The following is a 22,663-nucleotide window of genomic DNA, read 5'->3' as shown; positions in this document are numbered from 1 at the left end:
TTTTCAATAGCGACGTCGCTCGAACTGCAAAAGCGTGAACCGTAGCTGAGATGGTCGACGTCGATACTGAAAATCGCAAGCAGAATCTAACCAAGTGAATCAGGCATAACAAGTTGGTGATGGCCACTGGTAACAATGATCAACATCTCCCTGTATCTACTGTTTACGTCGAGCCTGCTTACCAACCTTCAAACTTAAGGCTTTTAAGGCCTGCACTTAATTCTTATCGCAAGTACCGGGCCCACGTTTGGTCTACGGGCCGGTGTCCTCTAAAAGAGCAGACGACAAGCAGAAACGTTTGAAAGAGCAGACGACAGTTCGAACGATCAGGCGACCGTTTGAACTTGAAGACGCACTGAACGTAGTCCGCAGGTGGTCCATACAACTTGACGGTTTTCCGGCGTTCATTTTGGAACAAAAAAAAATAAATTTGATGGCCAGTAGTATCCGTGAATTTAACCCAAAATGCTTCCCGCCCAAGCAATCGTGGTCCGACGGCGTCTGGTTTTCTCTTTTCGCGGCACATATCCGCGTTCTCGGACGAACCGAGCGCATGAAAACTGACCTTCGAACCTTTCTCGGCACTTTTGGTACAGCCCCAGTAGCAGCATTTTGACGAGAAGGCAGGTTTTTGTCTGGTTTCTTTCAAAACAACGCAGGAATACACGTCTCAAATGGGCTCTTCCGCCCACAGCCCCAGACCGGAAGTGCGTCCGACGCGCCACCACCGCGCCGTGACGTAACAGAGATGAGTTCGTGTATAGAGAAGCAGCTTAAAGGGAAGAGGGAACAGAACGAAAATTTCTCCTTAGAAAGCCGAGCATCCGGTCAGCATTGTTCCTTACGTGCTCTATTTGAATGTTTCATGGCAGGTCGAACGTTATGTTAAGACCAATGTATTTATATATTTGCACGGATTCCAACAGCATGGTGTTAAGGTAGTAAACAGGTGAAACTGTGTTACGACGGGATATGCGCTTTAATTTGCGCTTGGTGATGTTTAGGGCCAATAGCCACGTGCGGCACCAGTTAGCTATTGAGATTAAACCAGATTGCGAAAGGCTGATGTTATTATCGTTTAATATTTCTGGGTAAACTACACAATCATCGGCAAATAAACAAACAGAGGAGGAGTGACAGGCTGGCAGATGGCCTAGAACTGAACCTTGCGGAACACCTTAGTTAACGGGGTTAAAGCAGAATTAGAGCCATTGGATGTTACGAATTGTGAGCGATGATTCAAAAAACGCTCAATCCAATTAAGTAGGTGTGAGTCCTTATTAAGTTTACTTAGTTTGAAAAGCAATAATTGAAGAGTGAGTTTATCGAAAACTTTAGGAAAATCAAGGAATGCGCAGTCCGCCTGTGACCCACGTTCCAGAATGGTATGCAGATGATGAGTGAAAGATAAAAGTTGCGTTTCGCAAGATTCCGAAAGCCATGGGTTAAAAAACGTGTTTGTGTCAAGGAAGTTGGCAAGATTGGAATCAATAATATGTTCTAAAGTTCTGCAGGGAACGCTCGTTAGAGATATCGGACGAATATTGGACGAATGATGGATTTTTTACATTGTGATATGCAAGCAAATCGAAATTCAAAAACAAAAAGCGAGCAAATAAGGCTTTTTTGGCTAACTAGAAAAATCAAGCTGTTTTCGTTCTAGTGTGGCCGGGTTACATCGATAAGAAGTTGTTAATTAAACTGTAGTTTAAACATACAATAATTCTTTCTTCGCATTGATATCAGTGATCGAACGGAAGGATGAATCAATCTGCCATGATTAAAAATGAATCCAGTCATAAATAGTCACTAATTTTAGTGACGTGATTTACATCGAATGAATCTCATAATAAATAAAATAAATCAGATTTATTTTATTCTAAATCATGATTTTTTCCCATCCTGTGTTATCCTCAAGAGAGGCCGCTATTGATCTGTACCCGCGGTAGCATGTGAATTATAAAATCTTAACAAAAATTTCGTGCTATGCAAGTTTTTTTTTTTTTTTTGCAACCTATATGTTTGGAAGCTTTTGCATATAGTGCATTTTGCTTTAAATTTCTTTCTGCTTCCCCCGTCCAATTGGCGTCAACTTGTCTAGTACGTTTGTTCGCGCAATTGTACATACCTTGAAATGCACTCTTTTGCTCACCTTGATTTCCTCGCACACCTCCTCTCTCTCTTTTTCCGTTGGTGAAGCTAAAAGCCCGGGCGCCCAAGTCCCGAGCTTTTGATAATCGCTCCGCCCTATTGAAAGTGAAGCGGTAAGTCAGGGACTATAGCGGGGTGCAGAGAAGACTGTCAAAAAAGTAAGGGAAAGAAAGTCGAATTTTGCTAAAAATGTTTGAAAATATTTATTATTCCGCGACATCAATTTTTAGAGTAAGCCGCGCGCAATTTGCTAGCTTACATCACGTGCTCGTTCGTTGGTCCACTTCCGCTTCCGTTCGATGCTTCTAACACCTCTGCGCTGTCAAAGACAGCGTCAGAAACTCGGGGTATTCTGTTCACGATTCTTGGCTCGCGGTTTGTTCATCGGCATTCTTATCGGCCGCAAGCTCATTAGGGTGTTTTAGGGAACCGTCTCTGCACATCCGATACTGTACGGTGGACCCTCCGGTACGAACTGCGCATGTGCGAGTCTTCTGTGGCAGCGCATGCGCAGTGCGTACGGAGGCGCCATCGTATACCGTATCGGATGTGCAGAAACGGTTCCCTAAAACTCCCTATTGGCCGCGTGACCATAATGAGGTCCCCGGGATTCTAGGCCTTTCAAACGCCACTCGCCATTGATGGGGGGAACCATTTTCTTCCCAAAGTGTGGTTGCCAGACATAGAGCATAGATTTCCGCTAAACTTGTTAAAGTGACTCGACATACATAATATTCGTGACAAATAAGAAAAAAATAAAAAGTCGAAACGCAGATGCACATACTGAACGTGCGAAGTCACAGACAGCGCGTTCACTGCACTTGATTGGCTTCGCCAATGATAGCGCACGCGCAGAAAGATTACGAACGCCGTGGCGTTGCGTTTCTGAAGCCGTTGATTGGCCGTCTCGGCTCGTATCCGATAGGGCCACTCTCGCAGCGTGAGTAGCCGAGAGATTCGTAGCTTGGCGGTAGCGATCCGACTGTAGATTTCCTCACCCGGAATCGTCGACTTCCCCCTACCTACGTAGTTCCGGTGCTTCGGCCGAATTTCTAGGTCAGTAGACTACACTTTCCGAAGTTCCACGGGATGAGTCGACCCGCGATGGTCAGTTAGGCACGGCTTCGTCGGCATACCGTTTACTTTTTTTTTGTTTTTTTTTTGTTTAAGGTTTGAGATGCGAGGACACCCCGAGCGGTGCGACTCTGGTGTCGTGTGGCGCATGCGAGGAGAGAAGGAGGGCGGGAGGTGCCCGCAGCTGGCGAGCCTCTCTGCGCCGACGCAGCCGACGGCGCTCGAAATTTGGTTCGGGATCCGTGGCGGGAAAAAGTGGTCCGGAGGGGGGGAAGAAGAAAGAAAGAAAGAAGAAGAAGGAGCAACGACCCTCGGCGTGCAGCGATCCTGTTTGGCCGATGGGGCCTCGCCGACCCGCAGGTCTCCGATTCGTGCCGTCTCGCATAATCGCCAATAATGGGCCACTGCGAGGGACCTTGGCGGCGCTCGTCCGACGGGCGTGCCTGCACAGCGGAGTCGCGTCGGCTGCACTGGCCGCCGCCTGCCGGTCGATTCGGGAAAGGGGAACTGATAAACGTGTCACACTGCTGCCTCGGTAGATGATGCCCCGTTATTCAATATGACCTTTCGATAGCGCTCGAACGGCTGGCGGGGGAATGGCGGAGCCGCGCTCGAGGAACGGGCGCCGAATGCCCTTGGAATCGGACGAGAATCGGCGGGCGACGCGAGGCTGGGTCGTCCGATGGCTCCGACGAGACCCGAGACGGACAAACTAGACGAGATCTCGCTGATTGATATTGTTTGATTTTAGTCACCCTCAAGCGCCGTTCACACATATGCAACCGAGTAAGACCGAGAGAGACCAGACCGGTTTTTAAGCCTCTTGCGACGTCTTAGGACCGGATGCGCTGCAGCGGAGCAGGTCCTAAGACGTCGCAAGAGGCTTAAAATCCGGCCTGGTCTCTCTCGGTCTTACTCGGTTGCATATGTGTGAACGGCGCTTTAGGATCTTTCGCGAGCTTCACTAAGGACGGGGGCAATTGAAATAGCAAACACGCGACTGTTGGTAGATAGTTGATTTGTGAGGCAATCAAAAAATCTTTTTACGAACTTTCACGAACGGATGACGGATTGGCGAATCACGTTCTTCTGAATAGGACCAAACTTAGAGTTGCGTTTTTTGGTCACCGCTTCGCGCTTGAATTGAACTTTGTTGCAGCACATTATGGCGTGGCACAAATAAAATGCGGGATGGCCATACATTTCGCATATGCTAATGGCAATGGGCCAACAGTCTGACAGAACGTTTGCGTTGATAAACGACTCCATTTTCTGTGTGGGAAGTCAAGACAGCTGATTTTTGGCGATAGTGTACTCCAGAAGTTCATCTTGGAATCCTCGGTTCGAACAAGAAACTGTGTGCCTTTGAACTTTTTGAAGGGTGTTACACCATGCATGCAGTCCGCGGCATTTAAGTTTGTCACGAAGATTCTGCAGGTTGTGGCACTTTCCTGGTTGTGTAACAGTGTACCCTCCCGAAGCTCCCAGGACGACTTGTTCGCGCGTCTTTGGAAGGGTGATAAAACCGAGTGTGCGTCATTCGCTGTTTTTCGTGCAACGTTCCAGCCTTGCTTTCATTGCATTGGATGTGCTAACACCGTCGTGGTTTTGTTGTTTCACGAATAGTATTCGGAATTCAGAATGGATAGTTTCGCTGTCTGGAAGTTTGTTCATTTTTACCCAGCGTGGTCGTCTAAGTTGGCGGCTTTTCAAATACCGGTGTAAATACCGGAAAGCACTTAGAGCTCCTGTTTCGTTCCAAGTTGCTTGCAAGGGTCACGGAGGTTCCTGTTGAGCGTGTATTATCTATGTCCGACTTGTATATTCCAAGCAGAAGCGGTGATTGTTCGCTTGTGGTTCGGCAACCATGTTCGTCGCGAAGGGCGTGCCGCTCGCGTGGCGGCTTGCTCGCCGTTGCCCGACGCGCGTCAGGCGCTTTCGACGAGTCCCGAAAACGCCAGCCCGGCCGTCCTCGGCGGCGAGCTCGCTGCGCGGCGGCGATGCCCCCGGGGCGTGGCTCTCGCTCTCTCCCGGGGAACGTCGCAAGCTGCCAAGAAGAAGAAGCCGGATGACGCGGCAGGATCGGTTCAAGGCTGGTCGTGCCGTTGTGCCCGATGGGGGAGGGTGGCCTCCTCCCCCATCAGGAAGGAAGGAAAGCTAGCGGCTTGTGCAACGCGGCGGGTCGCGTCCCCACTGCCGAGAAGCGGCGGCCAGGCTGCGACGCACGTTGCCTGTGCCCCGCGCCGCCGAGTCGGCCGAGTCGCGGCGTTGTGCCGGTCGTGACCGTTGTTGCTAAATGCGCTTCCCGAGCGTGGCAACCGGTTGGTGCTGTCTGGCGCTTTCCGCGAGGACTCGTTCCTGGCAGCCGTGCTCGATCTTGGTCGCTTTCAGGGTTACCTTGTCCACTGCCCACTGTGAGTCCTTCGCAGTTCCCAAGGAACTTTCGCTGGCTTCAGTCGCAGACCCCTCAAAGGTCCATCCAGTGGCAGTCTCAAAAGCTCCAGTATTTCTGCACTAATGGCGGCGCGAAGAGAACAAGATCGCCTAAATCAAGCACCACGAAGGCGCTGTACAAGGACCAGTTTATTAGGGTTCATTCCCCGCTTTTTCCTCTATACTTTCGATGGCGGTCGCTTTTCCTGGTATGACGAAGCTGCGTAATGCCGCGTCGGGTTTGGCTCGGGTCGCACTTATTGGAGGCTCCGTGGGAGGAGGACAGTGGGTGTATAAATGGGGCGCGTATGAACACCCCCTCCGCCCCTTCCCCTCCTCATTCCGTTTACAGCGCTTCGCGCCGACAGTCTGTGGATGGCCCATTAAAAAAAAATTAACCCACCTTGCCTCCGGGCGCTTCCGCCGGCGGGCCAAGCCCCGCTGTCTCACACAGTGCACCTAAGAAAGGTGCGACCTGTTTGGCTTTGGGCAGAGTGGCCAGACTGACCGCTGGAAAGGGTCTGTTGCACCAATGAACACCGATGAATATGCAGCGAGTTTAGTCGCACGCTCTGGAAGCGCTAGCGGCTGCAGCTATGACATTTCTAAAGCACGAATGGCTCTTTGCAGATGCGTTTTTCAGCGCCATATTTTGATTAAAGGGCGACTCAATATTTCCGAATTTTGGATTACGACTGTTTTCAGCTCAGTTAGTGCCCGTGAAATATAAGATGTATATACGTTTTTTTTTTTTTTTTTCTTTTTTTTTCTATATTGTTTGTAGTTTTATAGATACTACGGGCTCAAAGATTGGTTTCGGGCGCGTGCACCTACGTTCCCAGCAGTTCCCAGCGCGGGAACCAACTATCAGGAGGCTGATAGTTGGTTCCCGCAACGAATGACCTTTGTCATGGTCTCTGAACGTTTGCGATTTCCCTCCCGTCTTAGCTCTTGGAAAGCTTTTGGAAAGCTTTTGGAAAGGGTTTTGTTCCCGAAGTGTGCAATCGAAGGTTGTGGTTACCGTAATCCTGAAAAGTAAAATACGTAAAACTAAACGAGTTCTTGTCTTTTCCTCCTCCCTTGCATACTATCCACGTCGGAGCCATTAGCAAAGCTGCAATCTCGTGCTTCTTGCTCGATTGAAAACCAGGTCGCTCGCATTAGGATCCCGGCTGCGTAACGCGGCGTCTTCAGACCTTGGCGTTGTCCTTCGACGCCTTCATTCTGCCGCTGCTCCTTCGCGGCATCGTGCCAAGTTACGCAGGGGTCGGGACAATTACAGTTATTTACTGCAGCGACGGTGTCATCCGTTCATAATCGGGTTGCGGGGAATTCTGTCAAGATACGACCTTCTCTCCGAGCTGAGATAACGTTTATCGAGACTGCCTCTTCGCCTCTAGATGATTCACTTCCCCGGCTCTCATCTCTCAGGCTTGCCATCTGGTGCGACAGTTTACATTTCGTAGAGGCTGGAAAACATATACAGATTTCCGTATACGCGTATCTTTAGAACAGGAAGTTAGTTATTTACCTTGAAACATGAGGGGCAACTTGTCCGCCGCTGTGCGGCTGGTCACGCGGTATTGATTACACGAAGGCACGGAGGCACAACGCCCGTCCAATATCGACACCGCCAGAGTTTGAATTGAGTTCGCCATGCATAACTATACAAAACGCTATATAAACGAGGAAAACTACCGAGGTGCATCGATTACAGGAACGGTTACACGCCAGTCAGTTCTTCCCGTTCGATGTCTGTGTGGGTTCTGCCGTCGCGTCTTGTTCGTCCAAGCTCTCGACTGCTTCCTCGGTCACTTTCTCTCAGTGAATCCGTTGCCGGCGCACTCTTCTGGTCTCCGTCGCAGTGGGTTTAGCGGTCTAGCTCCGCAGTTGACTCCCCAGTCAACGGCACCTTCAAAGCCGACCTTACTCAGGAGTTCGCGTACTTCTTGAGGCCATTTCGGTACTGCTTCCATTTAACTTCCGCGCACCCTACTACTTCACAAGCAACTGCGCGAGTACTTGTTGCAGTGAACAGGAGCAGGTTAAAGGATTCCCATTACTGTATGGACACCAGAACAAATAAAACAGACAGCACAGCTAATCGCAAAAAAAAAAAAAAAAAAAAAAAATTGTGATCTAGCATTCTTATTACTTATTTTGCAGTTAATGTCGTTCATGGAAGAGATGAGGTGTTCCTTAGAAAGTGCAACCTGTCGCCGCTTGGAAGGCACATTCGATGGTAGAGCTTATTTGGGAAATGTTGTCCTGGCAATGGCGACGAGCCCGTTCAAGCGCCTGGCGTGCCGCGATAGTCACTGCTTAGAGAAACACTAACACCCCCAAAATATTAACTTATTTTTTTTTTAGCTTGGAGATTCAATATGGTGTCATAACACTCCCCAATCGATATTGTGCTGCAACGTCAGGTATATTTTTATTAAAAAAAACAAAAACGCAACTGTTTGAAACAGAAATTGAAACTGGACCGTGAAGGAAGAAGAAATGTAGAGGAGGAGAGAGTTACCGGAAGTCACGTGGCTACACCCGACCGCGATTTCTTTTTTTTTTTTTCGGCCGTGCGAGGCAGGCAGAAAATTCGCACGTCGCACACACACACACACACAAAAAAAAAAAAAAAATTCAAAAGTTATGCACTTCGTGCTCTACATTTGCGCGTTTTTCCAGCTCTTACCAATTCGTGTTCGTAAGACGAGCAATGTCTTCAGCCAGGAGAAGGGGCGACGACTCGGCGACGTCTTCCTGCGAATCAGCTTGATGGTCAGACGTGTCATGCGGAATAAATCCTAATTGTTTTGATCGGTAAACGATTTCTCTTTCGAAGCTAGACAGATTCGCCGGCACCGCAAAAACAGTTCAGAACAGAACGTCCGCCGCCCGCGACTCCCACCATGCGACGCCAGGTTGATAATTACCCAGAAAATTCGCAAAATGCGTCCAATTCTCTGCAATTTGTTTTTTTTTTTCAATAAAGGTATTTTTAGTTTTTAGAAGCCACAAAATATGGGTGTCGTATTTTTTTTTTCTTCTGTTTTTAATATTGAGTGTGTGCCTTCGATGACTTACGACTTTGATTATATTTAGTGTGTCTAAACCACAGAGAACGGCACGGGACCACGGAGAAGAGAGTGAGCGCGGCTCAAACCGGGCGGTTTTCGGGCGGAAAGAAAAAGAATTTCGAGCCGCAAATTGTGTTCTGGGTATTTGGGCTCTCGTACGTCGTGTACAAATAAAAACCCTGGCGAGCATAAATTTCCTGTCAGTGTCCCTTTCTTTAAGGAACGGAGGACGTGGCTTATCATGGGTGACGTCCTGGTCCGCTCGATCTGATTGGTTACGGAGCGATGATGATGTCGGGGACTCGCCACGTCTTACGTTTTTAAACTCTCGGTGACTCTAACATCTCTGATCTGAACAAGCGTGTCCATCTGTTGTGAGAAGCGTAGCGCGATGCTTGAACCAGAAGAGCATTGGCAAGGAAACACGAGAAATGAACCGAAGCCGGTTCCTAACTAACTCTCACGCATGGATTCTCCAGAGTAAGGTTGACGGTGTCATGATGTCAGCAGGTCTTGCGCTTGCCGTGCGAAGAACGTCACCAGCTATAGACGTCGAGCAGGTGTCGCAAAATATCGAGGACGTCGAGGTGAAATTCGGGGGACGTTATCTGGACTTGTTGCATTCGACGTTCTCTGAACCTCTGACATGGATATGTGGGACACATCGCTAGAACTTCTGTCGAAGACCTCGAGGTCGTCGACTTCTAGGACCTTACTTTGAACTGCACCACGACGTTTTGCGCTCTTCCATTCGTGTAATGGGCTTCGCGGTGCACGTGTTTCCCAGCTCCGGTGCGTCAACAACAATGTGGGATTTTGCAGATGTGGCGGATTGCGCTTTGGGCGCCTGTAGGCGTATTCGCTTCTGCACATGTAAAAATAGGGGCTGGAGGTTTTCTTTTGTAGGTCTTGCGGTGAGCGTGTCACCGGTGCGCTTTGTCCGCCTTTCCGGCTGGGCCGGTGTACAGCGAATGGCGAACGACGCTCGCCCGTCGGTAATTCGGCAGATCGTGACCGCTCGGGGGAGATCAGGTGACGGATAGCAGCGAGGCGTCCGCGAGGGATGAGGCACACGCGACGCCGCGGCGACGCCTTTTCCGACAACGGCAAGAGTGGGCCATTGAGTTAAGCGGGTGTGCCCGCCTCACGCTCATCATGTGGAAACTGGTTCGGTATACTCATTGAGATCGAGAAAGCTACGCATAGATCATAAGCGCCTTTCGGTTGAAACTTCTTTCGTCTCTCTAACATCAAGTCATGTTCGCGACCCCGCGATTAGTCGCCTTGGGTCTATGTAGATGTCGCGTATCTACATAGACCCAAGGCGACTGTCCGCTGCCATGTCTTTGCTCTAGCCAGCTAGCCCGTGCAATATTGCAAGCTTAGCGAAGGCTATGTTCACGCGCAAGCGGCACGTGCTTGCACGCATGGGGCACCAGTCGGGGTGCCATGCTTGGACTTGTCTATACATCCTTTCTTCACGGGCGCCGCCATCTTGAATTGTCGTCGCTTCCAGTATGGGCGAAAACATTGTTTTGCCGTCGCCACGCCAGTAGAAGACACTTAGGATATAAGCGTAACCGTGACACATTATTATTTTTCCTCCCACTTATTTGTTTACTAGTTGCAGGTTGAAACGTTTTAGTATTTGTTTCGTCGCCCATAGCGGATACGCCTATTAGGTGACTGGGGACGAGGGTACACAGAACAGGTCTATACTGTAGGATAATTTTCTGCGACAGTGGAGTCCGAAGCATGGCTGCCCGTGCGTTCGCACACCTTGAGCGCCGATCAAAGCATGTACGTATGCACGACGCGCACTCATTTTATCTCAAGTGTCACAGAACGCTTTGGCCTGGAGTGCGCAGTCTGCGTGGTTAGAATTGTTAATAGCCAAACAGATGCCCCTTCGAGCTGGGTTGAATTAGATTTAACACGGTGTGACTTATCGTCGAGTGCGGGCCGGTGGAAATAGGGCCCCTTTTTCATTATCCCATTCCTAGATTACTTCTCGGACGCTCCTATTTCCTTCGATGCTTATCGTACAATGCAAGGCAGAAAGGAGGATTGGTGCCGAGTGGGGTCTCCTCGACCTCAAAACACGAGCACGGCCCGCTATCGGGGAAGTCGTGCACGCACTGTCTCGGGAAGTCCGGCTGGGTTGCGCTGCTCTTTAATTCCAACTCTGTGTCTCGGTAACCTCCACCAGGAGACTTTGTGTTTCGTGTGCGTATGCAGCACAGTATAGACCCTTTTACTGTTTCATTTCATTTCATTTATTTACCTCAAGTCGCCCGAAGGCATTACATGAGGTGGGAATTTCGAAAATAACATCACATTAAAATGTAACAAAGAAAAAGAGAAAGGGAAAAAGAAGGAACAAGCATTCAACAATAGGTGGAAACTTCAACATTAAACAAACACTCGGACAACGAGCCGCAGCTGGGTAAAAATGCACATTCATTGTATCACTTTAGTCACTGAAAAGATATTCGCATGCCTCATGGAAAAGAGCAAAGTCTGCCTGACCCGCGATACACTCGGGCAAACTGTTCCAGTCACGAATTGCTAACTATAGGGGAGATTCGGAAAATTGTTTCGTATATGACTAGGTGGTAGTCTAATCTTGAAAGGATGATCAACCCTAGAAAATATACGGTACGGCGGAAGCAAAGGTTCATTTTTAAAATCGGTATTCACGTGATAAATTTTGTGTAAAAATGTTCATCTTGACTGTTGGCGTCTACTACTCGAGGATTGCAAACCCGCCCGTATTTTCGAAGCCGTTAGGCTAGTTGTTTAACAGTAATCTTTGTAAATAAAACGAACTGCTTTATTTTGTGAAGCCTGTGATTCCTGAGCAAGGTTTTGTTGCCATGGATTCCAAGTTACGCTAGCACATTCAACTTTGGATTTAACGAGTGATTTGTAAGCAAGTATCCGAACATTAGGAGGAGCCAAAAATTGGTTTCTTTTCATGTACCCCAGCGAGCGGTTTGCTTTGGCCATAATGTAATCGATGTGCGCTTTGCACTCAAGTTTCTCAGTTAGGACAACACCAGTATATTTATACGTGCTCACCCTTTTAAGGTTTGAGTTGGAAATTTTATAGTCAAACGATACATTAGATTGTTTTGTAGAAAATGTCATTACTTTACTTTTCAATGTATTGGCACACATTTGCCAGTTCATACACCAGGCTGTAATAGAGTCCAGATCTTGACGCAGTTGCAAAGCATAGTCTAGCTTACGTACAAGTCGATAAATGACGCAATCGTCGGCAACTAGCCGAATGTTGGAGGTCACGTTCACCGAAAGGTCGTTTATGAAAACAAGAAAGAGAAGCGGTCTGAGAGCCTGAGGGACACCTGATGATTTTACCTTCATGTTAGCTGAAATGTCTTTGTTAATAGCTACTGACTGCGTGCGATCTGAGAGAAAACTTTGGATCCCATTGATGAATAAATTGTGAAGTGCCTAGTTTATTTAGTAACCGGTTGTGAGGAATCCAATCCAGTGCTCTGAAGAAGTCTATGAATACAACGTCTGTTTAAACCCAATAATGAAAAGCCTTATTATGAACGTCATTTACCAATTCAAACAACTGCGTCTCACTTCATTTATATTTTCGAAAACCGTGTTGATTATGAAAAAGAGTTATTGTCCGACAGGTGGGTCATAATGCTACTATATAATACATGCTCCAAAAGTTTCCAGGAAATGCTAGTCAAGGATGTAGGACGGTAGTTACTAAGTGAAGCTTTATCACCAGACTTAAATTTTGGTAAGACCTTTCAATTCTTCTAGTCCCGGGAAATATATCCTAAATAAAAACTTAAAAAAAAAAGAACGAAAAAAAAATCAGTTTTTAAGAGTTTACCGGAGTATGGTACAGTTATCTTAAGCAATTTGGTGTTGATACCGTCACTGCCTGGAGCGAAATGATCAGGAAGACTGTCTATGAGCTTTTGGACACCAGAACACGTCAAGAAAAAAAAGCTTGCAGTTGAATGCGCACGTAGGCGAGGAAAGCCTCTCGTGGATGAACACTTCGCAGAAAAATGTGTTGATAGAACACGTTTGAAATCGGACATGGTATTCCCTTGTCTATTCATGAGGCCCAGGCACGTAGCAAGGGGGGGGGGGGGGGGGCATGGCCCCCCCCCCCCCCCCCCCCCGAAATCTTTTATTTTGCTGGGGCCTCCTCTCACCCCTCCCTCCCCCTCATACAGCCCCCGAAACGAAATCCTGGCTACGTGCCTGTTGAGGCCCCTAGGGGTACCTGCCGCTTCTTGTGGTCCAATTAGGTTCCAAAATGTTTCTGAATTTGTTCTCAATTCCAAGAAGTTTTCCTTCGCAAGTACCGTTTTGCATAGCAACGAGTGATGAAAGTAACGGTCCCTTTCGTCCTCATTGTTGTACAATTTAAATTTGGCAAAAATGCTTTTTCTAGGAACAAATAAATTTGAAGTTTTAGTAAAGTCTCTTTGATTAAGGTCCATTTCTCATCAATGAACCTGCAGTGATGTTCCCTTTCAAACTGCACCGGAAAAGACTCCAAGGCCTCGTAAGTCTCGGCTGTTTTTGCTTTTGAATAGTCATATATCTATTTTTCGTTACGAGCGTTGTCAGATATTGCTAAGTTGACGTTTATAAAACTACTTTGTGATAACTTATTTCCTCTAGTAAGCACACAGATTGAACTTTCTCGTAGGATAGTCAAAAGTAAATCAAGAACTCCCACAAGTCGGCATAAGCACCACCTGTCCAAAGTAACTATTTCTACAGAAATCAAGAACTGGTTGGCATTGCGAAACATTCCTGCAGTCAGCATTCGGTTTAGAAGAATTCCAATTTATACCCGGAAAATTAAAATCCCCTCCGCAAAGAACTGAACACAGGTTATATTGAAAAGTGACAAAATCAATAGCTTTATTCAATTCCTTGGCGAACACAGCAAGTGCGTCAGGTAGTCTATAACATATATCAATTATGACATAGAAAAATTTGAACTTTGCTCGAGCAACATAAATTTCAAGGTTAGTATCCAAAAAAAAAAAGGGGGTAGAAAAGGAACAATTTTTGATAGGTACTAGAACGCCGCCACCTCTTAATTTGCTCCTGTCTTTTCTATAAACTGTGAAATCGTTATTGATCACGAGTTCATTGTTGTCCTCGTCACATGAAAGCCAGGGGTTTCCGTTTTCAGGATGACTTGTGGAGCACACAGCTCAATCAAGCTGGTTTGTTCATCTTGCTTGGGTTGTAAGCTTCTAAAGTTCTCGACAAGACAAGTTGCATTGCTACCAGTGCTTTCCCTGTCACATCGTCATTATTGTTCTGTCTTATTGGCGACGCGAGCGATGGAAAGCTTCGCTGTGATCGGCCTTCCACGATTGGCCGAATACTGACTATGACGTCAGCAAAGGATCTCTTATCGACGGAAATAAGAGGAATGTAAGAACTTCAATTTTGACGGTGTTGGCACTGTTGGTTTCAGAGCGCAATGATTTCAAGCTTCCACCATGCTAGTTACAAAAACCAACGAATTTTTCGTTCGCAAGGTAATCACGTCAGGAGTGGTAAACTTAAAGGGGCCCTCCAACAGTATTTGAGCGTCGACTTCTTTTTGCGGTTTTTACACGCTAGTGGTCTCGGAAACCCAGTGGACAACGGAAGAGTTTGAAAATATTGCCGCGCGCCAAGTAGGCAGCGCGGCCGTAGCCTAACGGTTATCGCGCTTGCCTCCCACGCGAATGGCCAGGGTTCGATTCCTGGCCGTGGCTACGCATTTTTGTTTACACTGTAATGTGATGTTCTAGTGAATTCGAGAACCGTCTAGCTGATTCGAGGTTGGAATGTTCTACGCGTCGAACCTTCTACATCGAATGCTCCAGAAGCCAACGCGTGTACAAAAGCGGCTCCGCCTGGCAAGCAGGGGTCAGTCTCGCCCCTGCGTTCGACTCAGCTGTTACGCCGACTTCGACGCCCGCGACGCTCTCTTATTATCTTTGTTCTCCCTTTATTTTTTGGCACAAGTTCGCCACATTAAACGTTTATTTCTTCCTGTTTATTTCCTTTTATTTTGGTCACCACCCGTGACATTTTGGTGGAGGTGCGGGGTATCGATCCCCGTACCTCTCGCAGCGTTCCCCTCCAAGGACCCGCAGTGCAAGTCCGATTCCCGGCTCGGTGAGAAGGCCACTCACCGCAGAACCTGAAACTCGGACCAGCCGCCGCACCAAGGGAGAGGATCCTGAGTACGGTTTGCTGCTGGACAAGTCCAAGCCACAGAAGACGACGATGGCCAACCAGTCGCAAGCCCCCGCCGCTTCTCCCGTCATCTACATGCCCGTCGCACCGCGGACGGCTGCCCCCTTCCACGGTGAACTCTACGAAGACGTCGAAGACTGGATTGACCAGTATGAACGCGTTGCCCGCCACAATGGCTGGACCGACGAGCAGCGCCTGCACAACGTGTACTTCTCGCTTGAGGGGACCGCCAAGCACTGGTACGAGAACCATGAGTCCTCTTTGACGTCGTGGGACATTTTCAAGTCCGATCTGAAGGCTACGTTCGTCAACCACCACCGCCGAGAGAGAGCCGAGGACCTACTGCGAACCAGGACCCAGGGCCCCAATGAAAGCGTCACGAGCTTTGTGGAAGACGTGCTCCGCCTGAGCTCCCGCGCCGACCCTCAGGCCACCGAGGGAAAGAAACTGCGCATTTTGATGCGGGGCGTGAAGGACGACATCTTCGGAGGCCTCGTCCGCAACCCGCCGGCAACCGTCGACGCCTTCGTCAGCGAGGCGACAAACATCGAGCGCGCCCTCCAAGCGCGCGCTTCCCACTACCAGCGGCAGCCAAGCGTCATTGCAACCGCGCTGCTTAGCGGCGAAAACGCGCCTGGTGCGGACATCCGCGAAATTATCCGGGAGGTTGTCCGGGAGGAACTGCGAAGGTTGCTGCCAACCACCAGCCGTCCGCCAACCATTTCCATCGCCGAGGCTGTCCGAGAAGAAGTGCATCGGGCGCTCCAACCAGAGGTTCCCGTCACCACGGTGGCACCGGAGGAACCGACGTTGAGCTACGCCGCCATGGCCCGACGACCGCCGCAAGCTTCCCGCCAAGCCACGGCGCCGCCCCGAAGAGACGCCCCAACGCCGCAGTACCCCCGACGACAGGAAGATCAGGCGCACGTTCCCCCAGAGCGACCTACGCCGAGGAAGACAGACGTCTGGAGGACGGCCGACCGACGCCCGCTGTGTTACCACTGCGGGGAAGCTGACCATGTGTACCGCCGATGCCCATACCGACGACTCGGGCTGCGCGGATTCCACCCAAGCGACCCGCGCCCCCGGTATGGTGAACGCCCTCGGGAGATCGACGAGTACCTGCGACGACCCCAGTCTCCCGAGCCTGCGTCCCGCCGAGAATTCCGGTCGCCGTCACCGCGACGTCCAGCTTCGCCGATGCACCGACCCCGACGTGAAAGCCTATCACCCCTCGCTCCTCGCCGGGGAAACTAGGCGCGGCAACCCCTGGAGGTGGAGTTGCCGAAGACGACCGACGCCAAGATCCTCCACGAACGTCGGAGGGCCCCCACTCGAACGCTACCAGAGATCCAAGCGACGCCCCTACAACGGTGTCCAGTAACCTAAATGTCGTCATTGACGGGCACGACGCATCAGCACTCGTGGACACCGGAGCAGACTACTCGGTCTTGAGTGGGAGGCTCTCCCGCCGCCTTCGAAAAGTCACCACGCCGTGGGATGGACCACAAATACGAACCGCCGGAGGGCACCTCATCACACCAGTCGGGAGATGCACTGCTCGCGTCGAGATCCACGGTGAGACGTGCCCTGTAAAGTTCGTCGTTCTGCAAGAATGTTCAAGGGACGTTATCCTCGGAATGGACTTTCTCTGCGAGTATGGCGCCGTCATCGACCTCGGGGCAAACCAGCTGACGCTGCGAAAGCCTGTTTTACCGCCGGTGGAGACCAACACGACGTCAACCACAATCCGAGTTATCGCCGACCATGTGAACTTACCGCCGCGGTCGAGTGTTTTCGTCACCGTTATAACCGACGCAGCCATACACGGTGAAGCTCTTCTGGAAGGCAGCGTCCAACTGCTCCTAGAAAAAGGAATTGGCGTCGCAAGAGGCGTAACGGATCTCCAAGAAGGACGTACAACTGTTCTTGTGACAAACTTCCGAGAGGAGCCGCAGCACCTGACGAAGGGTACCACTGTGGGCCACATTGAGGAGCTTCAGGCGCCAGTCGTGGTCACCGCAATCTCCGAAGAAACCTCGTCGCAGAACAGCACGCCGCCACCGCCGATCGACATCGACCCCGAGCTCCCAGCTCCTAAGCGCCGGCAACTGGTTGATCTCCTCGCTGAATACCGTGACTGTTTTGCCACGTCGTCGAAAGTTCGCCAAACACCAATGGCGAAACATCGCGTTATTACCGACGACGACGCGCTCCCTGTCCACCAGTCGCCGTATCGAGTCTCCTTAAAGGAAAGGAAGATGATTCAGGATCAAGTACAAGAAATGCTCGACGACGACATCATTCAACCCTCAAGAAGTCCATGGGCGTCCCCAGTCGTCCTTGTAAAGAAGAAGGACGGAACCCTGCGGTTCTGCGTGGACTATCGTCGACTGAACGCTGTAACGAAGAAGGACGTCTATCCGCTCCCCCGCATCGACGATACGTTAGACCGACTGCGCCACTCCCGATATTTTTCGTCGATGGATCTGAAGAGTGGCTACTGGCAGATTGAAGTCGACGAACGCGACCGGGAGAAAACTGCCTTCGTCACTCCCGACGGACTGTACGAATTCAAAGTGATGCCGTTCGGGCTTTGTACTGCGCCAGCCACCTTCCAGCGTGTCATGGACACCGTGCTGGCAGGTCTGAAATGGCAGAGTTGCCTCGTCTACCTCGACGACGTCGTGGTATTTTCACGAGATTTCGACGAGCACCTGAAACGACTTCGAGCCGTGCTTCAAGCCATCAAGACCGCCGGCCTGTCACTCAAGCCAACAAAGTGTCGATTCGCCTATGGAGAGCTTAAGTTCCTTGGCCACGTCGTGAGCAACAAAGGTGTTCTCCCTGACCCTGAGAAGACCCGCGCCGTGGCTGCATTTACGCCGCCGTCTGACAAGAAGGCCGTGAGAAGATTCCTCGGACTTTGTGCCTACTACAGACGATTTGTTCGGGACTTCGCCAAGCTGTCCGCACCGCTGACGCACCTCACGAAGGACGCCGTAAAGTTTGAATGGACAGACGAACACCAGCGGTCATTCGATGAGCTGAAACGAAGACTCCAGACGCCCCCGATTCTCGGCCATTTCGACCAGTTCGCTGATACAGAGATTCACACGGACGCCAGTAACACCGGACTTGGCGCGGTGCTTGTTCAAAGGCAGGATGGGGCAGAGCGAGTCATCGCATACGCGAGTCGGACGCTGTCTAAGGCGGAGAGGAACTACTCTACAACTGAAAAGGAGTGCCTTGCTGTAGTCTGGGCAATAACGAAGTTTCGCCCATATCTGTATGGAAGCCCTTTTCGCGTGGTCACGGACCACCACTCGCTCTGCTGGCTCGCGAATCTGAAAGACCCCTCCGGACGCCTCGCCCGGTGGAGCCTACGACTGCAGGAGTTCGACATGACCGTTGTGTACAAGTCCGGCCGGAAGCACCATGACGCCGACTGTCTGTCAAGAGCTCCTGTCGAGGCCGGTCCTGCCTGTATCGAAGACGACGACGATGAGTGTTTCCTCGGCGCTTTGGACGTCAGCGACATGGCAGCACTCCAACGAGACGACCCTGAACTGCGAGCGCTCATCGAGCACTTAGAGGGACAAGCGAGTTCGGTTCCCCGTGCTTTCTTAAGAATCCTGCATACATTCTCCATGCGGCGAGGGGTGCTGTACAAGGAGAACTTCGTCAACAACAACACAGCATGGCTGTTGGTTGTTCCAGCCAGCCTTCGAGACGAAATATTCCAAGGATGCCATGACGACCCAACGGCTGGACACCTTGGCTACAGCAGGACGCTCGCCAGGATTCGAGAAAAGTACTACTGGCCGAGGCTACCGAAGACCGTTCACCTATACATTCGCTCATGCCACGAGTGTCAGCGACGCAAGAAACCGCCAACGAAGCCGTCAGGACTTCTGCATCCGATTTCTCCCCCGTTTATGCCGTTCCAGCAGATCGGAATGGATTTACTTGGCCCTTTCCCATCGTCAACGTCGGGAAACCGCTGGATTATCGTCGCCACCGATTATCTCACACGGTACGCCGAGACGAAAGCCCTTCCAGCAGGCACGGCTGTTGAAGTCGCCAAGTTTTTCATTGAGTCCATTGTCCTCCGGCACGGCGCCCCTGAAGTCCTGATCACAGACCGTGGATCTTCGTTCATGGCCCAGCTGACGCAAGAGATCCTTCGTCTCAGTGGCACCGGCCATCGTCGAACCACTGCATACCACCCGCAGACCAACGGGCTGACCGAGCGACTCAACAAGACAATCGCCGATATGATCTCTATGTACGTCGACGTAGAGCACAAGACGTGGGACGAGGTGTTGCCCTACGTCACGTTCGCCTACAATACGGCCGTTCAGGAGACCACTGGATTCACCCCTTTCCAGCTGGTACATGGTCGGAAGGTAACTACCATGCTGGACGCAATGCTGCCCCATGAGCCATCTGACAATGAGAGCGACGACGCCCAGGCGGTTGCTCAACGCGCCGAAGAAGCCCGCCAGCTCGCCCGACTCATGATTCAAGACCAGCAACGCGTCGACGCGGGCCGCTACAACCTTCGTCGCAGGGACGTTCACTTCCAGCCCGGAGACAAGGTGTGGGTGTGGACGCCCATCCGTCGCCGCGGCCTCAGTGAGAAACTGCTGAAACGGTACTTTGGACCATACAAGGTACTTCGTCGCCTCGGCGAGCTGAACTACGAGGTGATGCCCGACGGAACAAGAACATCATCACGCCGCCCACCACGACCTGAAGTCGTCCACGTCGTGCGCCTGAAGCCGTACTACGCTCGATAGGACTGTGGATCTTACGTGTTTCAAATGACTCTTTAGTTTGCCGTTCTTTTTATGTGCTTTGTTTTGTTTTGTGTTGCATCGAGGCGATGCACTTTTTAAGGGGGGAGTAATGCCGCGCGCCAAGTAGGCAGCGCGGCCGTAGCCTAACGGTTATCGCGCTTGCCTCCCACGCGAATGGCCAGGGTTCGATTCCTGGCCGTGGCTACGCATTTTTGTTTACACTGTAATGTGATGTTCTAGTGAATTCGAGAACCGTCTAGCTGATTCGAGGTTGGAATGTTCTACGCGTCGAACCTTCTACATCGAATGCTCCAGAAGCCAACGCGTGTACAAAAGCGGCTCCGCCTGGCAAGCAGGGGTCAGTCTCGCCCCTGCGTTCGACTCAGCTGTTACGCCGACTTCGACGCCCGCGACGCTCTCTTATTATCTTTGTTCTCCCTTTATTTTTTGGCACAAGTTCGCCACATTAAACGTTTATTTCTTCCTGTTTATTTCCTTTTATTTTGGTCACCACCCGTGACAATATTAGCGCATCATATTTTAATTTGACAACTCGGAAACACCTCCTCCGACGGTGGCGCCGCGAGGTGCCGAATGCGCGCGCATAACGGCGCTCCCTTTCACTATACGTCACGGATACGTCACATTCCTTGGGTTTCGTGATTGGCGAGAGCCGTCCCAGGAATTTTGAAGCGAAATAAAGTATACGAAATAAAGTATATCACACGTTAACCGTCATTGTTTCTCTAACAAGTAATTTTTATAGAGCTAATAAAGTTGCAAAGTAAAGTTCAAAAAGGGCGAAAACAACGCCTTGTCGCTCATGCGCGCCTCCCAGCGGCGTCCGCGACGTACCATCGCGAGCAGACGACAAGTGATCCGTGCACACAACGCGCACCGTATTTTCACTTGTGCGCCCCCGGTCCCGGTCAACTAAAAGCAGGAAGAGGAGCCAGGGGAACCCTTATTTTATTTTAGTGCTGTGACAGACTTTTCACTGTTCGAGTGAAGTGCGTCGACGGGACCGGTGCCCAACGGGACCGCTCACCAGTTTCTCCCTCCTACTCGCCGAGGTGGCTCCGGTGGCGGAGTTGCGGGAGACGAGTGTTCCGCGGCTGTCGAAGCGGACTGAGGCAGAGACACGGCGCTAGCGTCGAGTGTCCTCGTACGGCGCGACGCCCAGATCCGCACTAAAAATCCGATAAGCCCGGTAAATTCATCGATGATGGCAACCCGATCGCAAAGCTACGATGGTTGCAGGTAGGCCTAATGGCCGACGAGCCGACCGGGCCGACGGGCTATCAACCAAACTTGCGTCCAATTGGCCAACCGCTTTGCTCCAATCGCTAAACTGTTTCATTTTACGTCATGAAGCGCTATGTTTTGCTTATTTAAAGTTGTTTTCTGCAATATTTAATTTGCTAATAACTGACAAAATATTGCGAATTTGTGTCATATTTTTTTTCCTTGGTGTTCCTGCTTTCATGGAGCTCCGTTTCAGCGCGAACTTCAAACCGGTCAAAAAATTGTTGGTGGGCCCCTTTAAGAGGACGGAACCAAAACATCTCGTCGCCAATAGCTCTCGGTGCTGAAGGTTTTTGCACTTCGATAACACTGTCAGATACGGTGTCATAACCAAATGCCTGGTTATCAATGAATAACCTGTCACAACTAAGCCGCACGCGCTTTTGAGCTGCACGGTGCAGCTTTCCAAATTCTCGAAGCTTTCTTCTGGTCTTACCTTCTTCAATTCACGCCTTCATGTAAGCTAGGTTTTTCAATAAAAATGTCCAATTTAATTTCTTCCTTTTTTTAAGTTTTGGAATTTAACGACAATTACGTGGTTGTATTGGTTTCGCTTAAATAGACGGTGAGCCCGTTCGATTTCACCAGCGTTAATTTGCAGACGAGTCTGAATAAAGTCTGACACAATCTGTTCAGTCTGGTTTCAGGTTTCCCCGGGTGCCCTTGACGAAAAGGTCGTTTCTGTGTAAACGATTATCAATTGCATCTGTAGCGATATGTTACCAAAATTCTGACGCGTGGAAGACAATTCACACAGCTTTGTTTCCAGCGAGCATATATCTGCTTTCATAGCGATTATTTCGTCATGACAGCGCCCTATTTGTTCCACCTTCGTTTCAAGCTGGGTGCCCCTTGACATTAGCTTCGCTACGCCGGTAGATATCGCTTTAAGCTTTTGCGAGTTTTCTTTTTGGTTGCTCTCGGTGTTCAATGGGAGTCTGTCAAGGCATGCCTGAAGTTTGTCGAGTGCTTCACTATGCGGCCCGGGATTTTGTTCCACGTCTCCAGGGTAGAGCATACGCATACCACTCCAAACACAGTTCGGGCCTTTGGGATGATCAGTTGCACAGGTTAGGAGTTCAGGGGAAGCTCCTCTCACCCCTTTCCACTTAAGCAGAGCGAACGCTGGAAAGGAGGCGTCCTCTCCAGCATTCGCTCTGCCAAAGGGGAAAGAGGTGAGAAGAGTTTCCGCTGAACTGTTAACTTATTACCGACGATAGGTAACAGCATGGGACATATTACATCCTTGAAGGCGTGAGAGCGAAGGAAACGCCAAATGGGGGGCGTGAACCGCTGGCTGCGTCCCAAGCGACTTCCGGTCACTCCGTCTTTGCAAACCCGTCGAGTTTGCTTATGTCACCAGTGCTAGAAAGCATAAATGCTACGCGGACGACAAAGTTGGAGATTTAGCGAGGGCCTTCGGCTGTACGATTTTAACGTCTTGGAGGAGAAAAGTTGATTTGCAGGAATATCAGGAAAATTTGAACAGATCTCGCGCTTCTTGGTTCTTTTGGCGTTCACCTGGAGACTCGACGTTTCAAGCAG

The 22,663-nt window shown here is 50.2% G+C and overlaps 1 protein-coding gene across 7 annotated transcripts in view; it reads left to right on the top strand.

The window, feature by feature from the left end:
* LOC8053731 (lysine-specific demethylase 3A) overlaps positions 1-22,663 on the top strand; it is a 335,808-nt gene that overhangs the window by 210,263 nt on the left and 102,882 nt on the right. The window lies entirely within an intron of this gene.

The sequence above is a fragment of the Ixodes scapularis genome, unplaced genomic scaffold (assembly GCF_016920785.2).
Source record: "Ixodes scapularis isolate PalLabHiFi unplaced genomic scaffold, ASM1692078v2 PGA_scaffold9__187_contigs__length_104089568, whole genome shotgun sequence".
NCBI classification, from domain to species: Eukaryota; Metazoa; Arthropoda; class Arachnida; order Ixodida; family Ixodidae; genus Ixodes; species Ixodes scapularis.
Note: the sequence above shows the minus strand (reverse complement) of the source record. Positions and strands in the feature narration are given on the sequence as shown.